The sequence below is a fragment of the Bos indicus genome, chromosome 2, assembly GCF_029378745.1.
Source record: "Bos indicus isolate NIAB-ARS_2022 breed Sahiwal x Tharparkar chromosome 2, NIAB-ARS_B.indTharparkar_mat_pri_1.0, whole genome shotgun sequence".
NCBI classification, from domain to species: Eukaryota; Metazoa; Chordata; class Mammalia; order Artiodactyla; family Bovidae; genus Bos; species Bos indicus.
In genome coordinates, this window is record NC_091761.1 from 48,702,232 (window position 1) to 48,725,503 (window position 23,272).

Consider the following 23,272-nt stretch of genomic DNA (forward strand, 5'->3'; position numbering starts at 1 on the left):
TCTATGTTTTCTGCACTTGGCACAGTACCCAGCCCACTGTAGGTGCTAAAATAATGTGTGCTTATTACATTTAATTATACTAGTTAACTACACTTAAATAAACCATCCGACTGGGGACAGACAAGCAGGGAAACTCTTTGGGGTTGAGGAATGAATGTAGATGCCTGACAGGAGGAAGGCCTGACCACTGGTCCTCCCTTCCTCACTGACTGGCTGAACAGTATTGGATAAAACCCCTACTCTCTTGAGTCTCCTTTTCCTTATATGTAAAATAGGGCCCCAAACAGCTGTGCATCCATCCTAAATGCTATTATGAGGACCACATGAAAGGGGGGAGGAGCACTCTGTCTTACCATTTTATTGGTTGTCATGATATTTCCGTATTTACTGAAATGGCATATTTGACTCTGTTTGCTTTCTGTAGGTTGTTCATATGAAATTTGCATAAGAATAATCAACCAAAGCAGTCTGATCAAGCCTCTGGACTCAGCTTCTAATTATAGGAAGCACCTAGGACAGAGGAACATGTTGAACTGCACCATGAATATGTAGTTAGACAGATCTAGACTATGGGGAATTCCTTGGCTCCAATGCACAGGCACCTTCAATAGACAAGTTGTAAAGAAAACAAAGAGGTGGGGGTGGTGGTGGTGGGAACTATAGATTCAGTTCAGTTCAGTTGTTCAGTCGTGTTTGACTCTTTGTGACCCCATGAACTGTATCATACCAGGCCTCCCTGTCCATCACCAACTCCCAGAGTCCACCTAAACCCATGTTCATTGAGTTGGTGATGCCATCCAACCATCTCATCCTCTATCATCCCCTTCTCCTCCTGCCCTCAATCTTTCCCACCATCAGGGTCTTTTCCAATGAGTCAGCTCTTTGCATCAGGTGGCCAAAGTATTGGAGTTTCAGCTTCAACATCAGTCCTTCCAATGAACACCCAGGACTGATCTCTTTTAGGATGGACTGGTTGGATCTCCTCACAGTCCAGGGGACTCTCAAGAATCTTCTCCAACACCACAGTTCAAAAGCATCAATTCTTCGGTGCTCAGCTTTCTTTATAGTCCAACTCTCACATCCATACCTGACCACTGGAAAAACCATAGACTTGACTAGACGGACCTTTGATGACAAAGTGATGTCTCTGCCTTTCAATATGCTTTCTAGGTTGGTCATAGGAGAAGGCAATGACATCCCACTCCAGTGTTCTTGCCTGGAAAATCCCAGGGACGGAGGAGCCTGGTAGGCTGCTGTCTATGGGGTCGCAAAGAGTCGGACACGACTGAAGCTTGGTTATAACTTTCCTTCCAAGGAGTGTCTTTTAATTTCATGGCTGCAATCACCATCCACAGTGATTTTGGAGCCCAGAAAAATAAAGTCAGCCATTGTTTCCACTGTTTCCCCATGTATTTGCCGTGAAGTGATGGGACTGGATGCCATGATCTTAGTTTTCTGAATGTTGAGCTTGAAGCCAACTTTTTCACTCTCCACTTTCACTTTCATCAAGAGGCCCTTTAGTTCCTCTTCACTTTCTGCCATAAGGGTGGTATCATCTGCATATCTGAGGTTATTGATATTTCTCCCAGCAATCTTGATTCCAGCTTGTGCTTCCTCCAGCCCAGGGTATCTCATGATGTACTCTGCATATAAGTTTAATAAGCAGGGTGACAATATACAGCCTTGATGTACTCCTTTTCCTATTTGGAGCCAGTCTGTTTCATGTCCAGTTCTAACTGTTGCTTCCTGACCTGCATACAGGTTTCTCAAGAGGCAGGTCAGGTGGTCTGGTATTCCCACGTCTTTCAGAATTTTCCACAGTTTATTGTGATCCACACAGTCAAAGGTTTTGGCATAGTTAATAAAGCAGAAATTAAAGTGACTTAATTTTTTTTTAATGAACCAGATAAAATTAGTGTCTAGGGAAGCACATTTGGGTGATAAGCTTATAAAAATTCAAGAAAAGGAGTGCCATAAAAGTTAGGATATTGGTTATACATTTGGAGAGAGGACACACGAAAAGGTACCTGGGGTGGCTTGGCTACTTTAAATTTCTAGGTTTTTGTCTTATATTCATATTCATTATATTCATTATACTGTGCATTTTTGGTGTGTGTGGTTTTTTTTATATCTGCTTTATCTTTCAATAAAATTATTTTTTAAGAAGTTAAAACAATTGAAAGAAGGAACCCAGCCAATGAACAAATAATAATAATATATAGACATAATATGAGACAAAAGAGATGGTTGAAAACTCACAAATATCAGCAAGTTCATACATTGGTGATAGACCAAGTCAGGAATAGGTACTTCAGAAAAGGGCCAGATAATACACATTTTAGGCTTTTATGGACTATTCTCCTCTGCCATTGTAGATGAGAGCAACCATAACAAAATGTCAACAATGAGCAGGACTGTGTTCCAGTAAAACTTAATTTGTAAAAAATAGTTCAAGGATTGGATTTGGCCTAAGGGTGCTGATTTCCTGACCCCTATTTACAATTTTAAATCAGAATGCTGTCTGACAAGTCCTCCTAGTGTCTTTTAGGTGAAAATAAGCCCAACCTACACCCCAAACTTCCTTTAAAGTAGTTACTAGAGGGGAGAACACAGTTATTCTAATGCTGCTTTGTCTTTCAAAAGGCTTTGAAAAAACTATCTTTGGGAATTGCCCTCAGAGATGAGGTGACAGTGGTGGCAAGTCTTTTGAAGTTGAATTTGAGTTTTAGAAGTACTGTATTGTACCTCTAATCATTCAGAGCTAGTGTTGATGGGTGGTGTTTGATACCAGAAACTTTCAGGGAAAGCTCATTGTGAACTAGAGTTCAAGATGCCGTGTGGTTCATTCCCTTTTATGGAGCAGACACTTGCAAATCCTTCAAATAGTTTCATGCTAAATCTGATAGTCAATCTGCTGTGGGGACAGATTTTTCTTCAGATAATGCTACTGATATCAGAGAAACAAGTTCACCATCATATTTATTTGGATTTGGACATTATTTTGTTGTTATTGTTTCATTTTGAAGGGCTCTTAGGACTGCCTATTGGAGACTTATGATTTATTTTCTAGTCATGCTGGAAACACAGTGTTTCATCATTGTCTATTACTATCCTTAAAAACAGGGTGTTGTTAATTTTCCTTGATTGATGAAAACATATGCTGTCATCTCTGACTAGTCCTACAAATATGTGGTGTAATCTTTACCAAAAAATTGACTGGATTTTTTTTTTTTTTTTCCCACAGTGAACCTACATCTTTCTTTTCTTTTGCTTAATAAATATTTATTGCATAGTGTACAAATTCAATAATGTATATCTTGTGTATTGTATGCATTATATACATATACTGTTATGCATGTTTTTGTATATTTACTTGTATTTTTTTTAACTGCTCAAATTTCCCTTATTCATACATATAACTCATGCAATCTTCCCTCTTTGGTACTTTTCTTGCTTTAGTTTTTACTTTATAAAAAATTAAAAAATCTTTTTCTGAACCTCTTATCTTTTAGCCATTTTTCATAAGATAACATGATCAGTATCATGTTCATTTTCCCCATACAAATCTTTTTCTTTTGATATTACTTTAACCCCTTGACATTTTTAACAATTTCTACTGGATTACTTTAAGATTTATTTAATTTTGCCCCATATTTGACATTAATGATTTTTATCTAAAAATCATAATATGTAAGTATATGAACCAGATCTATCATGACAGACAGCCATGTGTTACTTTGAGAGCTGACACAAATTGCAACATATCCCTGCCATAATTTTTCCCTTTGCTTTCAGAAACTTTCTGAAATAAACATTCTCACTACTACAGAGTCCCATCTTATATACTGCATCACGATGGTTGGAAAGAACTTGACATAATTAGCCTTTTAAAAATTCACATGAGCTATGAGAGATGAATTCAAGTATTTGAAGAACTGGTCATGGGGAAAGTGATTAGATTTTTTCTGTCAATCAGAATTCATAGGTGGAAGCGACAGTGTGCAGCTTCTGGGACAGACCTTAAGAAGCACTGCCCGCTTCTGCTTGCTCTCTTGGTCCCCTGCAACTACCTGGTGCAGGATACAAGCTGTGTGGTCTAGTCACCGTGTTGCCCTTGCCAACAGTCAGTCAACATGTGAGTTAGGCCATCTGGGACTACTCTAACCAACCATCCCACCAGCTGACCAGACATACAGACCCCCTCTGCTGACCTGTGATCAACTATAAATGCATATTGTTTTAAGTCACTGAGCTTGTGGGTGGTTTGTAACACAGCAACAGCAGATATACTATTCTAATGCTAAGATCTAGCTCAAATACATTTTATATATGTGAAAGAATGACTGTAGTGCACAAACGAAAAATCAGAGCCATCCAAGGACGGGTGGAGCCCTTCAGGAGAGAGTGTGTTTTCAACATGGTCAATGGCATAGACTGTCAGGATCATTTTTGTATCTTAATTCTGTCATCTATTTTTCAATTGTCCTCTCCCTGTCAAATGCAGTTTTAGTGTGAAAGTATTTACACACACTTACAAACATCGTGTTGACACTATTCAGCCTCATCTCATTAATATTTCCCCAGGGCCCTGTGATGGCAGTGAACGTTAGAGGTACAAGCAGTTGGACTGGTCTGATAGAAGGATCAGTGAATGAATAAATATTAAGAAACTTGGAATTTTGTCTCAGCTCTTATAACAACTGTATAATATGTGCAGACATTTTCATTTAAGCAATATTACACATTTCAAATTTTTCTTCCAGTCCCTCATAACTTATATTTTAAAATTGAAGAAGATGATGTTAATATTTGCCTAATCCCATGGATGGAGGAGCCTGGTGGGCTGCAGTCCATGGGGTCCCTAGGAGTCGGACACGACTGAGCGACTTCACTTTCATTTTTCACTTTCACACATTACAGAAAGAACTGGCAACCCACTCCAGTGTTCTTGCCTGGAGAATCCCAGGGACGGGGGAGCCTGGTGGGCTGCTGTCTATGGGGTCGCACAGAGTTGGACACGACTGAAGTGACTTAGCAGCAGCAGCAGCAACATATAACATGAGGATTTGGTGAAAATATAAAGAATTAACAGATGAGATATATTTTTGGCAGAGTCTGGGTGCTTCCATAACATTGATTTTACTTAAATACTAGCTATTACTAGCCTGAGACCAATGTTGTCATGTTGTTTAGCATACTGTCAATTTTAATTATAATTCCTACTTATGTGGGACACATTGCCCCAGGACCTTGTGTAAATTTCCCTTTTTAAGGCTCTTATTGATGGTTACAGGCTCTTACCAAAACTACTTTATATCTCCATATTAATTTTTGTTGTTTTCCAGTTACCATCAATGAAGTATTCATATTAGTGAGAAAGTAATATAGTATTCATATTATAATTCAATTATAGAGTTAAAAATATTTTTGTCTTACTCTAATTTTATATTGTTTTGTTAAACAAAGTACTCTGTAATATCAGTAGGCTAACTGCTATAACAGAGTTTTATTTTGATAAAAACATATTGATTGGAGAATTGGTTATCTGAATCTTAGGCTTTTGTCATTAAACCACAACATTTTACAGAGGAACCACGACTCACAGGAAGGGCATTCCACTAGCAGTGTCAACGTGACTCCCCACAAATAACTTCTTGGGTGCCGAAGTTAAGAGTCTTAATCTATACAGTGAAAATTGTGGACATCACAGAACCTATGGATATGAATTCTTCTAATATAGACAGGCTCTCTGACTGTACATTTTAGGCTGCATCAGTTGCCATGTAGATTCATTTTGCCTTGATATTTAGAGAATCTCAGAAGAAAGGGGAAGTTCCCTTAACATGTTCATGAGCTGGGGTTTGTTTTTTTTTTTTTTTTTTTGCTATTAATTCTTCAAACTCTGAGTTTTGGATTGGGTGATAGGGGTGGGGAGGACTGGCTTCAGAGCACCTGATGTTGGTTAACTCAGTTTATCATGTGCAAAAATAAATCTGGCTCAAACACTGAACTCTGATTGCTTTTCTAAATAATTCTTTGCCAGCACCAGGCCTCAGATTATCACCTCTCTTCATATCTCACTATTCTTTCATGCTCATTCTGAGCTTTCAGTCATAATAAACCAGCCCTCAGCATGATGCCAAGAGACACATCTTGGAAGAATTTTTACAGCAGTTTAGACCTTAATCCTAGAAGAAGGAAGTGACATCAGGTTCTTTGGACACTCCACCATAATCCCTGCACAGCAACTGATTCCCCTGGACAAGAGACCTGGGAGCCGCTCTTCCCTTACATGACATCATTCTTCCAGAGGCGGCCCCGATACCAAGGTCCTCTCCCCTTCCAGAAGGACCATGCTGCTATTTCTTCCCAGGTCCAGAGTCAGGGCAAGGGAGAAACAGGAGGCAGAAGGGTACAACCCACATTTCCTCTCTTGAGTTCCCAAGAAATCTGTGATTTCAAAGATGATGAAAAAAAAAAAAAAGAAAAGAAAAGGATTAAAATACAGATCAGTCATTTTGTGCTAAGCAGGCCAAAAAAGCGTATATAGGATTATTTATTCATGGGTACAAAGAAGCCATCTGAATATTTTAAACACAAATTAAAATTTTAAAAATGCATGAAATGAGATTACAGTGTTTAAACTAACCTTAACTCATATGTAGTCACAGGTATAAACCCGCTTTTGATAATAAATGGTGCTATTATCTTTCTATAAGTTTGCCCTTCCTGATGAAATTATAAATACAAAGGCAGTTTTGTGGCTATATGAGATATTCTATTTTACCTCACTATGAATTCCCACATAATTTTGCTTTTGATTGTGCTGAGCAGTTTTAAGAAACTCAGTACAGTAATTGTTAGGACAGGTTAGGAGTCTAGGGTACCTGTCTGATGTAGTAGAGAGATCCTGCTTGACCATTATGGCCCCAATTCTCCCTTCTCCCAGTCTTGCTATGGTACCTTGCATGACTTGGTGGCACTTTTTGGGGGTAAAGGATCAAAGGTCCCAGTATAAATTGTAATGAGTAAAGTGACATGTTAAGGCCACTTTAGCACACATACCTTACTGTTCTGAAAGGAGCTCAGTCCTTAGCATCAAGTGCTGGTGTTCGAATCCTGGCTTTACCGCTTACTACCCATGTGATCACAGATTATTCAGAACCTGAGTTTCATCATCATAAAATGGCCATATTCTTCTGTACCTGCAGGCATTTGGAGATTAAATCAGATGTGCATGGCACACAGAAAATGCTCAACAAATGCTCCCTTTCCGTTCAGTGAACAGGACCCATGGGAATGAGCCCAGACATGTAAGTTATTTTATGAGCAGAGAGGTCAGAGGATCAGGACGATGGTAACACAAACAAGGCTTTCTCTTGTCAGTTGTACAGCACTTGGGGCACCTTTGATCAGGACAAAAGCTCTGGTTACATATGATCTGTCCCCTGAAACTAACTCATTGGCTGGAGGGGGGGTGGGGGAAGGATATGGCCGGAAGGGTGCTGGTGGCTCTGAAAACAGACTTTGCTTCTCTTTTACTGATATCTTACGTGGACTCTGGTGATGGTCCGTATTTCTTATAGCTTCTTATTCCCCAAAACGTGGAGATAATGCCAAGAGGTTGTATCACCAAATATCTTCTAAGAACCCAGTAACAAAATAATAATGTAATTTGTATGCTGTTAATTTGTACTTCTTCATCTCTGTGATTATCCAAAGGTTTATTTATTTTTTCTGATGCCTGCTTTTTTTCCCCTTCTTGGGCTGCAGAATCTCTAAGTGCTAGAATATTCTATTCCTTTGGCTTCTCTCCAGTCTTTAGACAGAGAGTGAGAACACAGTCAACATTGGCAATTTCCTGTCTGCCTTCCAGCTACCTCTGTGAGGCAAAGATTCCAAAGCCAGATGCTTTTTGTTTTCCTTTATGGTTCTTTTGCATTATCTTTCTCTACTATGTATGTGTGGGTGGATACACAGACATACACACTCTCACACACACATCTCTACTGTGTTCCAGCCACTAGGATAGACACTGGAGGTACAGTGAAGAAAAAGACACAGTTCTTGCCATTAAGCAGCTAGTGTAATTTGTCTCTCTCTCTCACACACACATATTTTATATATATATATATATATATATATATATATATATATATATATATATAAAATGCTGAAGATGTCATGACACTGAAATACTTCAGGAGGCTGAGAAGAAACATTCAAGTCAGTCTGGTTTTTTGTAGAAAAGCTTTCTGAGTGGGAGGATGCTTGAGTTGAATCCTCAAGGACCAGTGGGTATTACCCAGGAGAAGGAAACAGCCTGTACAAAAACACAGAGAGAAGTTAGAACATTGTTTTGTGGCTTTTTTTTTTTTTTGCTTATAAGAACTATTAATTGGTAAATAATGTAGGATGGTTGTAAGGAGATAAGAAATGAGACTTGAGGTGTATTCAGCAGTTCCCTCCAATAGAGGCCATGAGCCTTGTTAAGCCCCGGACTCTACCCTAATCAATAGGGAGTGTGTGATGGTGATGGTGTGATGAAGGCTATCACCACAATAAGGAGGACACTGAACAGGAAATGACATGATCAGATATGGGTAGCTGTGCAGATAGGGCCTGAACTATGTCAATGGTGGTACAAGTTGAAACAGGAAGACTGTTATTGGGCTTAGAAAAGATGTTTTCCTAACAAAGATGCAGACCTTCAAACACAATATGCGTCTAGAAACACCTTAGTGTGAGTGAGAATCCAAGTAGCCCTTCTAGAGTGATGTTACCACTATTCTCAAGGAGGCAGTATTTTCCAGAAGGCTGAATAAAGTCATTCCCCAACATTTATAGTAGCTATTCATTCATTTGACAAATACTCACTGAGGTACTATACTGTTTTAGGCTCTATAATAGGTCCTTCAAAGTTTTTTCAAAACGTTGTTTATTCATAGTGTTACTCTTTAGCTAAATTCTTTAAACTCTAGGTCCATTCGCTGATACCCTTACTTGCCTGTGATATTCATTCCTGTAACCACTATCTAGGTATAGTCTGACATAAAGTAAGCTTGTAACAGATGTTTTCTGAATGAATTGGTTGTTAACCATAACCCTGCTGTACAGGAGGAAAGGCAATGGAGGACGACCAAGGAGGGAGCCCCCACCTCATGCCTCCCGTTACCATTTCCCCTCTCAGAATCACAAAGTGGCCTCTTCCTCTCTCTCTGGTAACCCTTGAGGAAGCAAACCATGGGAGGAAATCAACAGGGCCTCCAGAATACCTTTGATGACAGATGTATCTAACTATAGTAAACCTTAAAGGACATAATCACTAACAATTAAATAATAACTGAGGAGTGGTCCAGGAAAGTGACAGTGATGTACATTTCTGTCTGGAGAATTGAATTGTGGGGTGACACTCATCTTTGCCATGAGTCTGGGATATAATATTGTTTTGGATTTGATAACTTGGTTGGGATAGGGTTAGTTTCAGGACTTCCACTTAGTCTTCCCTACTTTAATGGCACTTAAACTTATAGGCCAATATAAGAGTTTTGCCATTACCAATATGTTATTTCTGACTAAACATTTTGGAACAATGGCAATGTCTTCCAGGTAAGTCTTTGGACCAAGTAGATTTACTTTTTGTAAATCTGGTGCCAGGACTCCATTTATTATCTGGCTGACAAAGGACCCCACTCTAATAGGGGGCCAGGATGACACTGGGTTCCTGAGTATCAGTATTTACCTGGATATTATGTTCAACTGTTTTCCAAATGTCTGGATATTTCTCTTTCCCAGTATGCGGTTATTAGAATAAATAGTTGTAAGTTCCTTTGTGAGAAAACTGCTCTGAAACCTTGGTTTCTTTTTCTTGGCTGCTTACAAGGGCTAAAGAAACTTCTGGATAGGCAGAACATTTTTTTCCCAAAAGGATGCCAGAAAGAAAAAGATATTGAAGGATATAGGAAGACATTAAAAGCATTCAAGATGTCGATAACTAGAAGAACATGACATGAAGAACAAAGATGAAATAAGTTAAACTCCACATCCTTGGAGTTCTGGGAGAACACTGAAATTATCCCCTTAACAGGGAAACCTGGAATCCTCTATAAGAACCAGCAGTCTGTCTCACAGAGCCATGGAGAGGGCTAGTACTAATTAGCAGTTTTTTGCACTCTCGTTACTGGTGCAAAAGTGATATGGCACAAATTGCATGGAGGACCTGAAATGGTCAATAGGAAATTGCACGGCCTCCCATGACTTGAATTAAATGGGTTAATGAATGAAAGTACTTAAAATCTGTGGTTGGCACTTATTGGGCCTGCAGTAAGTGCTGACCATTTTCATTATTATCATTTTCTCTTCAAAGGCATCTAGGATCCAAGGCAGAGCCTGAGAGACTCAACAATCTGTAATCTCTGAGCTGGCAGACCACACCAGTAACCTTCCCTTGTATTTTCCCATCCAAAATTTTCTTCATTATCTATAAAATCAGGGTCAGGAATTTCAAGAACTCCTGGACATGAATGATGTTTTCAGTTCTCCTTCTAAAGTAATGATCATAATTTTGAAAGAGAAAAGAAAATCTGAACAGGTGTTGTCTAGCTCCAGAGATACCATCAAAGATTGAATTTTCTCAAATATGGCTCATGAAAGCAAAATGACAAGAGGAAGAGAACACCTCAAAAAAACTAGGAAGAATAAAGAATAAATTAAAAGGGCAAGAAGACTCACCAATCTGGTTAAGAAAGCTTGAAACTGAAATTTGAGGGGGAGAAGAAAAGAAAACCTATAAACTAGATATTAAGAAAACAGCCAGCATGGCACAGAAAGAACAGCAATCAGGGAGGTGCCCAGTAATTTACTGAAGAAAATAACAGGGGAGATGACTGAGAACTGTATTTATGATCTTGGATTATATACAGATTATAAGTAATAAATAAAGTTAACCTGGAGTCTTAACACTAGGAACAAAATCCAGTGACATAGAAAACATTAGGAGTTTATGGGCTAAAATTTAGAATAGCATGCAAATGTTTGCCATGTTCAAAGGAAACAGATGAATTAGAAATGATGGCTGTGCCCCAAAGCCTCAGCTTTTAATGGACATCCACAAAATTGACGCATAGATGCACAGTAGAGACCACTGCTGAATATAAAAGGACAGAGAATATAAGTGACTTAGAGAAGTGAAGTGGTGAGGGCGTAATGTACCTTACCTGGCCAGATGAAAACCGCAAATGCTGATGTGGTAACTAAAACAGGATTCAAACGTGCAAATTCAAATGGGCAAATTCTACCATCCAAACTTCTGTTGACCTTTCCTTCTGCTGAAAACTAAGGGTTTGATAAAATGGCTTGAGGACAATATCACTTATTAGAATTTATAAACTATAGAACTATGGACTTGATGCTGATTCCATGGAAAAAAATTGAGAAACTCTAACCACACAGTTGCACTCATCTCACATGCTAGTAAAGTAATGCTCAAAATTCTCCAAGCCAGGCTTCAGCAGTACATAAACCGTGAACTTCCAGATGTTCAAGCTGGTTTTAGAAAAGGCAGAGGAACCAGAGATCAAATTGCCAACATCTGCTGGATCATGGAAAAAGCAAGAGAGTTCCAGAAAACATCTATTTCTGCTTTATTGACTATGCCAAAGCCTTTGACTGTGTGGATCACAATAAACTGTGGAAAATTCTGAACGAGATGGGAATACCAGACCACCTGACATGCCATTTGAGAAACCTATATGCAGGTCAGGAAGCAACATTAGAACTGGACATGGAACAACAGACTGGTTCCAAATAGGAAAAGGAGTACGTCAAGGCTGCATATTGTCACCCTGCTTATTTAACTTCTATGCAGAGTACTTCATGAGAAACGCTGGGCTGGAAGAAGCACAAGCTGGAATCAAGATTGCCGGGAGAAATATCAATAACCTCAGATATGCAGACGATACCACCCTTATGGCAGAAAGTAAGAGGAACTAAAAAGCCTCTTGATGAAAGTGAAAGAGGAGAGTGAAAAGTTGGCTTAAAGCTCAACATTCAGAAAACTAAGATCATGCTGCTCCCTCAGCCCCTGCCTCCCCACAGCCTCTCCTAACCATCAGTCCATTGGAAGAGTGGCCCATAAATGCTGGAAAGGTCATTTGAGAGCTATGGTCATTTTGGCTGTCTTGGGAGATCAGACTTCAGAGTTAAGCAGAAGTTCTTTGGAGGGAGAAGGGCTGGGAGGGAATTTCAGGTAGGAAATACATCCCATCTCCCCAGGAATGAATTTCTCACTCTTCAGGTAGCAACATGGAAGAGCATACTAGACTGGGTGACAGAAATCAGGAGTTGTGACAACTCAGTTCCCCGACCTTCCCCATATCTCATACCCAGTTTACTACCTGAACATAAATGATTCTGCCATTCTGGCTCCAACACGTCAGAATTTTAAAAATGATGTGACGTGGTATTGTGACTTAGATTCCCAGAAGAGGTCCTTGGAGACAGACATTTTAATCTAAATTAATCCATGACTATTAACTAGAGTTCCATTTGATGCACACAAGAGCTTTTAATTATTGATTTATTTAAACAAAGTCTTTGTGGAAAGGCCACTTGGGTAAGAGCATTATTTGTAAAACCAGACACTGACATAGTTACAGCCCGCACCCTGCCTTGTAAGGACAATCTCAGAAAGAGCAAGCTTTTCTTTCCTGCTTCCCAGGCCTGGGGTATCTCATTCTTAATGAGTATCTTCTCTGCTAAGCTGTCTGATCACAGGCTGCCAACTAGACCTAATTGAAGAGAATAATACTCTCCAAGGTGAACCTATGTAATTTTTTTCTTTGGAGTCTTTTTTGTTATACTTATCTTTGGCATAATGTTTTTATATATAAATTGTCAAACTGAAAGGAATGAAGGGCTGTTAAGGTGTCATTTACAGCTGAGAATTCTAAAGGGAAAGTTGGCTACTGTGACCCAGAGCAAAACACTGGCACTTGGAACATTTGAGGTACCCTGAATGACGGTGCTGAGCTTTTTTCCTTTAAGTCTAGTCTCCTCATAAGGAGAGGGAAACATGGACACAGGCACACAGTAGAATGTCATGTGAAGACAGAGGCAGAGACTGGAGTGATGGATCTATAAGTCAAGAAACACCACAGGTCACCTGCGGTCACCAGAAGTTAGGAGAGAGGCATAAAACAGATTCTCTCTCAGAACCTCTAAGAGGGCTGACACCTTGATTTTGAACTTCTAGCCTTCAGAATTTGAGACAATAAATTTCTGCTGTTTTAAGCCACCTCATTTGATGGTACTTTGTCATGGTAACTCTAGGAAACCAATCCACATTAGGTGTACAGGCTCCAAAGTCAGGCTGTCTTAGGTTAAAAAGTCTGTCTTTTGACTTACTACACAGTAAGTCAAACTGGAAGCAAGTTAACCTCTCAGACCCAGTTTCCTTATCTGTAAAAAGGGAATATAATTATCCCCATCTGATAGTAAAGTTATGAAGATTTAATGCGGTAATCCTTGAAAAGAGACTGGCAGTAGATTGTGATAACTGTTAGCTGTGATCATCATTCTGTTCTTGCGTCTTAACCTGGAGACTGACTCTTCAGGCCTTTAAAAGTAGGGAACATACTTTATACCATTTCACCTAGTAGTGAGTGTTCCAAATAGTATCTGCTCAACAAATATTTGCCACTGTTAGTAACAGAAGTAGAAAGTTACTCCGATTTTGTTAAAGCCCAACTGAGTAAGAATGAAGATAAACATAGCCTCCTCTTCGGGTCTCCTCTCAACACCACTGAGTTTTTCCTGGCATTCAGACATCATAGTGAGGGAAGAAGAGAGAGCATGGGTTAGAGGCTAATTCTGGTTGCATCACTTAACTGATTTTGTGTCCTTGGTGCAGTCGTTGCATCCTTCTGAGCTTCAGTTTCCTCCTTGAAAAATGGAGATGGGGAGGGAAAGAGGTTTGATGTTTACCTTCCATGGTGCTCTGCCTCATGGAGGGGCCTGCCTAGGTCTGGTTCTTCCCACTCAAGGTCTTCTCCCCAAACTCTCCAACCCCAGACACTCTTTGAGCAGCTTCACTGTTTTCAGAGACTATCTACATGAATAATACACCTTAACAAGAATTATAACTAATAATTTAATGGTTCCCACACACACACACACACACACACAACAACAACAACAACACATGCACAAAATAATCAGACTCAATAAGGCAACATCATAAGTTTGGGTTAACCTTGGTAGTTTTGGCTATTGTGGAAAATGTACCTTTGGCATCCCATGACTGCATTGTTGTGAGAATCACTGGGTTTGGGGACATGTCTTGTAGAACATGTGCTTTGGCTGAAGAGACCCCTGGTAGTTAGCAGATGTCATGCGTGTGTGCTATGTCACTCAGTCATGTCTGACTCTTTGCTACCCTTTGGACTGTAGTCCACGAGGCTCCTCAGTCCACGGGATTCTCCAGGCAAGAATATTGTAATGGGTTGCCATGCCCTCCTCCAGGGGGACTTCCTGACCCAGGGATTGACCCCCTATCTCCAGCAGCTCCTGCATTGGCAGGCAGATTCTTTACCACTGAGCCACCTGAGAAGCCCCAGCAGATGTCATGAGGCAGGCCAACTTTAAAGGCCAGGCTTCATTGTCATTTGGCAAACATTTAAAGTCTATTAGCACAATGTGCGGAGAGGGCAGTGGCAGCCCACTCCAGTACTCTTGCCTGGAGAATCCCATGGATGGGGGAGCCTGGTGGGCTGCAGTCCATTGGGTCGCTGGGAGTCGGACATGACTGACTGACTTCACTTTCACTTTTCACTTTCATGCATTGAAGAAGGAAATGGCAACCCATTCCAGTGTTCTTGCCTGGAGAATCCCAGGGACGGGGGAGCCTGGTGGGCTGTGCCATCTATGGGGTCGCACAGAATCGGACACGACTGACGCAACTTAGCAGCAGTAGCAGCAGCAGCACAATGTGCAGAATTGTGGAGGAAGAGGTGCTTAGAGAGCCCTGGGGAGAGCAGGACTTGCGAGAGTGATAGATGAGGTGTGTTTAGTGAGGACTGCACAAATTGTTTTCTTTTAACAAGACATAAAACTCACTGAAAACATCAATTGATTTTGGCTTGCTAATTACGCTTTGCCTTTCCTCACTTAACTAAAGCTTTGACTGCCCTAAATTTCCTAAAAGGCCTTGTTAGGAAAAATAAATTTAGGGTTTAATTATGTAAACATATTATGTGTATATTAATTTTTAGACTTTCTAGGGAGTGTCCCACATTTTTGTGGATTCATTCATTTGTTCATTTAACTACTTTTATTGGGCCCCTACTCTGTCCCAGATATATTGCTAAATACAAGAATTGTTAGCTACATTCTGGCTGCGACTAATTAGGATGTTCAGTGGTCATTTAATTTTTAAAAAATTTTCATTGAGATATAATCAACATAGTACATTATATTAGTTTCAGGTATACAACACAATGATTTGCTATTTGTATGTATTTCCCAATGATCACCATAATTTCTAATTAACATCTGTCAGTTATTAATTTTATTTATTAATTTAATTTTATTTTAATAATTTTAAAATTTAAAAATTTTAAAAATTTTAATAATTAAAATTATTTTAAAAAGTTACACATTTTTTCTTGTGATGACTTTCAAGATCTATTCTTAGCAACTTTCAAATACATAATACAGTACTATAAACTGTAGTTACCATGCTATATATTACACATCCATGAGTTAATCATTTTATAATTGGAAGTTTGTACCTTTTGACTACTTTCACTCATTTTATTACCACCTACCCTGGTGGCTCAGACAATAAAGAATCTGCTTGCAATGCAGGAAACTTGAGTTTGATCCTTGGGTTGGGAAGATATCCTGGGGAAGGGAATGGCTACCCACTCCAATATTCTTGCCTGAATAATTTCATGGGCAGAGGAACCTGGCGGGCTAGTCCATGGGGTTGCAGAGAGTCAGACAAGAGTGAGCAACTAACATTTTTGCACTTTTCCCCTACCTCCTACCTCTGGCAACCATCAGTCTATTCTCTACAAGCTCGGGTTTGTTTGCCTGTTTTTAGATTCTACATATAAGTGAGATCATGCAGTATTCATCTTTCTTTGTCTGGCTTATTTCATTTAGCATAATACCTGCAAGTTCTATCCATGTCATAAATGACAAGATTGTCTTTCTTTTTATGATTGAATAATATTTTATTGTATGTATATACCACATTTTCTTTACCCATTTATTCATCAGTGGACACTTGGAGTGTTTGCATTTATTGGCTATTGTAAATAATACTGCAGTGAACATTGGGGTGCATATATACTTTTGAGTCAGTATTTTCATTGTCTTCAGGTAAATACCCAGAAGTAAAATTGCTGGCTCATATGGTAGTTCTGTTTTTAATTATTTTTGAGAAACTGCCATACTGTTTTCCATAGTGGCTGTGCTAATTTACATTCCCACCAACAGTGCAGAAGGGTTCACTTTTCTCCATGTCCTTGTCAACATTTGCTATTTCTTGTTTTTTGAAGATAGCCATTCTAACAGGTGTGAGATGATATCTTGTGGTTAGTGATGTTGAGCATTGTTTAATGTACCTGTATGCAGGTCTTCTTTGGGAAAATATCAATGCTGATTCTCTGCCCATTTTTTAGACAAATTTTTTTCTATTAGGTTTTATGCATTCCATATTTATTTTGGATATTAACCCCCTTAACCTTTAAAAAAGGTCTTCATGTTTCATTCAGTTGCCAGTGACCTTTCTAGTACTGGAGCTGACATAAAGCCTAGATTGAGACCAGTCTTGCCCTCAAGTGTTACCCATCTAGTTGGGTAGTTTGCAGCTACCCAAGCAATAATAGCAGTGATAATAGCAGTGTAACCAGAACAGTACAAGTAATCATGATAACACTACTAAGGAAATAGCTAACCTTGATTGATTATTATGTGCCAGTTTATGAGTGGTTTAAATAGATCATGTTATTTAATCCTCATATGAACCTGATGAAAGAGTTGCTAATATTGTGTCCATTTTATAGATGAGAAAGGACTGAAGTGAAATAACTTGCCTGAGCACATGTAGGTAGGAAGTAGCAACACTGTGACTCCAACCAAGGTGGTCTGGCTCTAGAACCTGTGCTCATAATCAATTCTCTATGTTGCACACAAGAACTCTACTTTAAAAAGTGTTACCAACCACAGCTTTATATACATCAGTTCAGTTCAGTTCAGTCACTCAGTGGTGTCTAACTCTTCACGACCCCATAAATCGCAGCACGCCAGGCCTCCCTGTCCATCACCAACTCCCAGAGTTCACTCAGACTCATGTCCATCGAGTCAGTGATGCCATCCAGCCATCTCATTCTCTGTCGTCCCCCTCTCCTCCTGCCCCCAATCCCTCCCAGCATCAGAGTCTTTTCCAACGAGTCAACTCTTTGCATGAGGTGGCCAAAGTACTGGAGTTTCAGCTTCAGCATCTTTACCTCCAAAGAAATCCCAGGGCTGATCTCCTTCAGAATGGACTGGTTGGATCTCCTTGCAGTCCAAGGGATTCTCAATAGTCTTCTCCAACACCACAGTTCAAAAGCATCAATTCTTCGGCGCTCATCTTTCTTCACAGTCCAACTCTCACATCCATACATGACCACAGGAAAAACAATAGCCTTGACTAGATGGACCTTTGTTGGCAAAGTAATGTCTCTGCTTTTGAATATGCTATCTAGGTTGGTCATAACTTTCCTTCCAAGGAGTAAGCGTCTTTTAATTTCATGGCTGCAGTCACCATCTGCAGTGATTTTGGAGCCCCCCAAAATAAACTCTGACACTGTTTCCACTGTTTCCCCATCTATTTCCCTTGAAGTGATGGGACCAGATGCCATGATCTTCGTTTTCTGAATGTTGAGCTTTAAGCCAACTTTTTCACTCTCCACTTTCACTTTCATCAAGAGGCTTTTTAGTTCCTCTTCACTTTCTGCCATAAGGGTGGTATCATCTGCATATCTGAGGTTATTGATATTTCTCCTGGCAATCTTGATTCCAGCTTGTGTTTCTTCCAGTCCAGCATTTCTCATGATGTACTCTGCATATAAGTTAAATAAGGAGGGTGATAATATACAGCCTTGATGTACTCCTTTTCCTATTTGGAACCAGTCTGTTGTTCCATGTCCAGTTCTAACTGTTGCTTCCTGACCTGCATACAGGTTTCTCAAGAGGCAGGTCAGGTGATCTGGTATTTCCATCTCTTGAAGAATTTCCCACAGTTTATTGTGATCCACACAGTCAAAGGCTTTGGCATAGTCAGTAAAGCAGAAATAGACAGAGCTAGATTATTCATTTTTATTGGAGGGTTTCATGAAATGTTTCTGTAAATAGCATATGTGCTTGGTACACTGAAAATAAGATTTAGTTAGCAAAAGGTTGAGTTATGCCCTTGTCTTCAGGAACATATCTATTCTTTAATGGGAACTTCTTCTGTTTATAAATTTTAATCAGTTTATGTACATAGCAAAGGAAAAGTTAAAGTAATACAGTGGACAGCTCTTTCCCTCTACTCATGAAAACATTTTTATTGACAGTTTTTTCTAATATAGAAAAAATGTAATAAAGAGAACAAAAATGAAAATTATCCTGCTGCACGGATAACTATATTCTTTAACTTTAATCACATATGTATATTACTTTTAGTTTTAAAAAATACAGAAAGATATAAAATGAAAAAAAGATCTATTTTCCATATTGACCCCCTAATATCAAGGAAACTGGTGTGAAGTTGAATAGATACTCAACTTGAAGGTGTTAAAAGGAGTTGAAAGACACTTTCTATTGTGTGCTGAGTGTTCTCTTTCCCCTACCCTTGAAAGTGAAAGTGAAAGTTTGTCGCTCTCTTAGTTAGTTCTTGGGATCCCACGGACTGTAGCCCAGCTCCTCTGTCCATGGAATTCTCCAGGCAAGAGTACTGGAGTGGGTTGCCATTTCCTTCTCCAGGGATTGAACCCAGGTCTCCTGCATTGCAGGCAGATTGTTTACCAACTGAACCACTAACAGAAATGAATATCACTTTATTCTGGATGTCAAGTGTAGGGGTGTAGGTGGAAAGAAAGATTGTCAAAGAAAAAAAATCCTAATCAAGCCTCATGTTGTTCCCCAAATGTCTCCACCTGAATCTTAGGAGATGTGAGTCCTTTGGTCCTTCATTGGCTGGCTATGATCCAGGCATACCTTCCCCTTTGCCATCTAATTTAACCATGATTCGTATATTTTTATTAGTCCCCCTAACCTATTTTCTAATTTTAATCTTTGCAACTTGGAAGGGAAGATTTACATTAAAATCCATTGCAGATTCTCCCTTCTACTTGTATGTCTTCCCGTTCTCTCTCCGTCAGTCCCTCTCTGCTTGTTCTTTCTTTCTCTCTCTCTGTCTATGTCTCTCTGTGTGTCTCTTTCTTTCTGTCTCTCTCTAGCACACACACACATACCCCTACTGCTGTACGTTTTCACTAAATTTTAGACCCCTGTCATATTTTCTGCACATGAACAGGTACATTTAACAATACATAATGGTGATGTTTGTGTGCATGTGTCTTTCTAACAATAGTCTATTGCTCATATGATTCTGTTTAAGTCCTTAACAGCATGTACAAATCCTTTGTGGGAGAGGTCTGGAGTCAAAAGAGTCCTTACTCTCATTCTGCAGGCCATCGCTGAGTGCTTCTTTCATCAATACACCATTGCTAGGCGTGAAATGGGCTATTTAGTATTTTAAGAGGCAAATGTAAATGTGTTTAATGAGCCTCGAGGGAGCTGTGCCATGGCCAGGGGGAAAAGGCTTTTAGCAGCAGATGCAGACAAAAGTATTGGATTTCATTCTCTGGGTCTCCTGAAAAGTAAAAGACAAAGAAAATGGAGATCTTGGCCCCTGATAGGGTAGGAGTCAGTCAAAACCTAAAACCCAAGCAACTGGTGTCTCTTGACATTCTTCTCTTTGGTAAAGAATTCAACAAATGGTGGTGGGACAGATGGAGTATACTGATTTGTTACAGGAGTGTGAAGCCCTGGTACTGTTGGGTATACCCTTAAGGAGCTTGAGGACACTAGCCTTGGAAAAGCAATCTTTGCAGTAGTTTTAAGGTTCTGATTTTTAAAAATTGTAGATTTTTAGAAGAGTTTAGAAAAACTCATGGGTATTCCAAATCTGACTGAAATCTCTTTTTGGCTCTGTCAAAACAACATTCTTTGTCTCTTTACTAGTAAATATAAAGGCTAGTTCAGGCATCTCAGCACATTAGAAATCTGTTGAATGTCTCAAATTTACTTTGCTGTAGCTTGGGGCTGGAGTCTGGGAGACTTCCTGCCTCTGACAACTGTTTTATGCCTACCCGAGTTGGGCCAGCTCTTCTCTAGTGTGTTAAAAGCGGCGTGTTTCTGAATATAACAATGCTGATACTTGATCCTGGCAGAAAAAGAAGTGAAAAATAACTCATAAAAATTTTTTTTTTTTAATGGCTTTAGGCAAGTCAGTAACTCTGGGCAATCCGTATGGTTTACATTCTGCAACAGCTGAGCTTCCAACATTCTCATCCCATGGGAGAAGGAGGAAGGCAGGGTCACCCACACTGTTTGCCATGATACCCACGCTCCTCCACTCTGGTTTGGAAACTTGAAGCTGCTGTGTCCGCGCTCAGCCTACACTATGCCACTCTCAGCATTCCTCCTCCGGTTTTTATTCACTTCTTTGATCTATTTGTATACCTGTGTGTCTTGCACTGGCTGACAAGCTCTGGCAAGACAAGGGTGGTGTCTTTTTCTTATCTCTCAGAGCATGGAACACAGAAACACAGATATTTTTCTCCATAGAAGCCACTAAGTAGATATTTGCTAAATAATGTGTACCTAGTATGTATATATATATATATATTTAAGTAGTGCATTTTGGTCCTTTTGTAAAGTCCCTATTCTCTTGACAAGTCTGACGAAATGTATATTCTTGCCAGTGCTATGAAGATGCTTCACTTAAATGTTATGTGCTTGTGAGCCTAAATCCTTTTTTTTTTTTTTTTAATGTGCAACTGGAGGAATATTGGATTATTGGATTGTGTGCTCTGGAATAAAACACTTAAACTCTTGGTGTCTCAAGTTTCTGTCATCTTTAAAGGACAAGAACTTTTATTGCACCTGAACCACAGCACTCGCAGGAACATGAGGCTGAGAGGAGTAGGGAGCGCTTATTGCAGTGCTGCCTTTCTGACTGTGGTCTTAGGCAGGCTCCTCGCACTCTTTGAGCTTGTTTCCTTTTCTGTAACTTAGAGATACCACCTCATTTACAGGGTTATGGTAAAGACTGGATGAAATTCAGTGAGACAATACATACACAGATTTTGGAACTGTTCTTATGGTTAGCAAGTGCCTGATAAATTCCATTGAGGACAACTGATTTTCTTTTGAAGAAACATGTAGAGATCTGAGTCTCAAAAGTGATTCCCTCTGGGCCTGTGAAAGGGCAAACAGATCTCTAGGTCCCTGAAGAAAGGGTCACATAGCTTTCTCCCTTGCAGGATCATGAGGTGAAAGTACAGTTTCAGAGGGAAATGTCAGAGGTTGCCAGAGGGATAAATTGTAGGCCCGGACTCTGGCCTTGCTCAATATTTCCAGGCCCCAAGTACACCTCAGAAGCATGAAATGGCAGATCTATAGAGATTATGCTGCTGGGACAGAGGGTGTCTTAGCATCAACCACGTTGGACAGATGGTCAGTGACCACAAGGTACTTCATGATGTCTTAAAATTCTGAAAGACTCTGAACCTCAAGCCAACACTGAGGACTGTCAGAATGACTGAAGTTGAATTTCCCACCACCCAAGCAGAAGGGGAACTCACAACTAAGTCGGTTTGTAGAAAATGAAGGGATGTGGTGTTTCTTACATCCTTACTATCTATACCACTAAAAATATAAAATCTGCCACAGAATTTCACATAAATATTGACCCTATTTCACAATATTTGAGAGCTTTGAGGGAGGATGAATTTTTAAAATAAGTTCAATCATATTACAAATTTGGCATTTTCACAAAGTTGTTTTTAAAATGTTTTTAATGATAATTTTTATTAGCCAAAACTCACTGTAAATTATGATTTCCACTTTCTGACATGACATGGCTACCTCAAATCTTGCATAAAGTCAGACAGAATAAAAAACATCCTGATATAAATAGACAATGTATCATTGATATAATAATACATAATATAGTGAAAGGGAAAGGGAAAGTCACTCAGTTATGTCTGACTCTTTGCCACCCCATGGTGTGTACAGTCCATGGACTTCTCCAGGCCAGAATACTGGAATGGGTAGCCTTTCTCTTCTCCAGGGGATCTTCCTAACCCAGGGATTGAACTTTTAACACCTAATATAGTTAATATAAATTATAGATCTTCAATAAAATTGGGGGAAATGAATTAATGGGCAGTTTGTTGACACATATTTAGAATTTCTGACAAAACTGTAAATTTTATTCACCTTAGCTTTAATGTTAGTAAACTTTATTACATTATAATCCTTCTCAGATTAGTCATTAGTATATGGCATATATGGTCCTTTACTCTAGTACTCATCTCTTGTGTTTTTCTTTGTTCCACTTTCTAATTCTCTTGACATAAGGTTTATGTACAAAGATGCAAATTTCTATTTTAAATATAATGGTTAAAAACTGGGATTACACTAAACTTCCAAATAAATTTTGAGATATTTCCAAAATTGTTATCCTGCATATATTATAGATAATGTTTTAAAAATTATTTAATAGCCTGAGGAAATGTTAATGTCACCAATTCAAATGAGAAAATAGGATATAGCTTAAGTGTGTGGTTCTGTAGACATATTAGGATGGACTTTGGACCATAAAAAGAAATTATTGGGTTGCACTTGCCTTGGAACATACTTGATCAAAAATTTCTAAGTGGAGTTTTTGAAAAATATTAGGTGGGAGGAGTGACTGCAAGCTTACACTCTGTTTCACAAGCACCTAAAATTCAGTCTTTCTATATTGCTGGTTAGGTGAAAGGTAGAGCCAGGGTGGGGTTGGTTAACATCCTTGTTTGAAAAATAAGATCCATGCTTAAATAAAAGAACCTCTTACCTTGGCTCAGAGGTGAGTAGAAGAAGTATCTATGAATGGGATAAAGAATTTCCTTAGAAAATAGTTTTGGATTTCTTTCAAAATGGAGGTAAATGACTGATCAAGGAAGCAGAT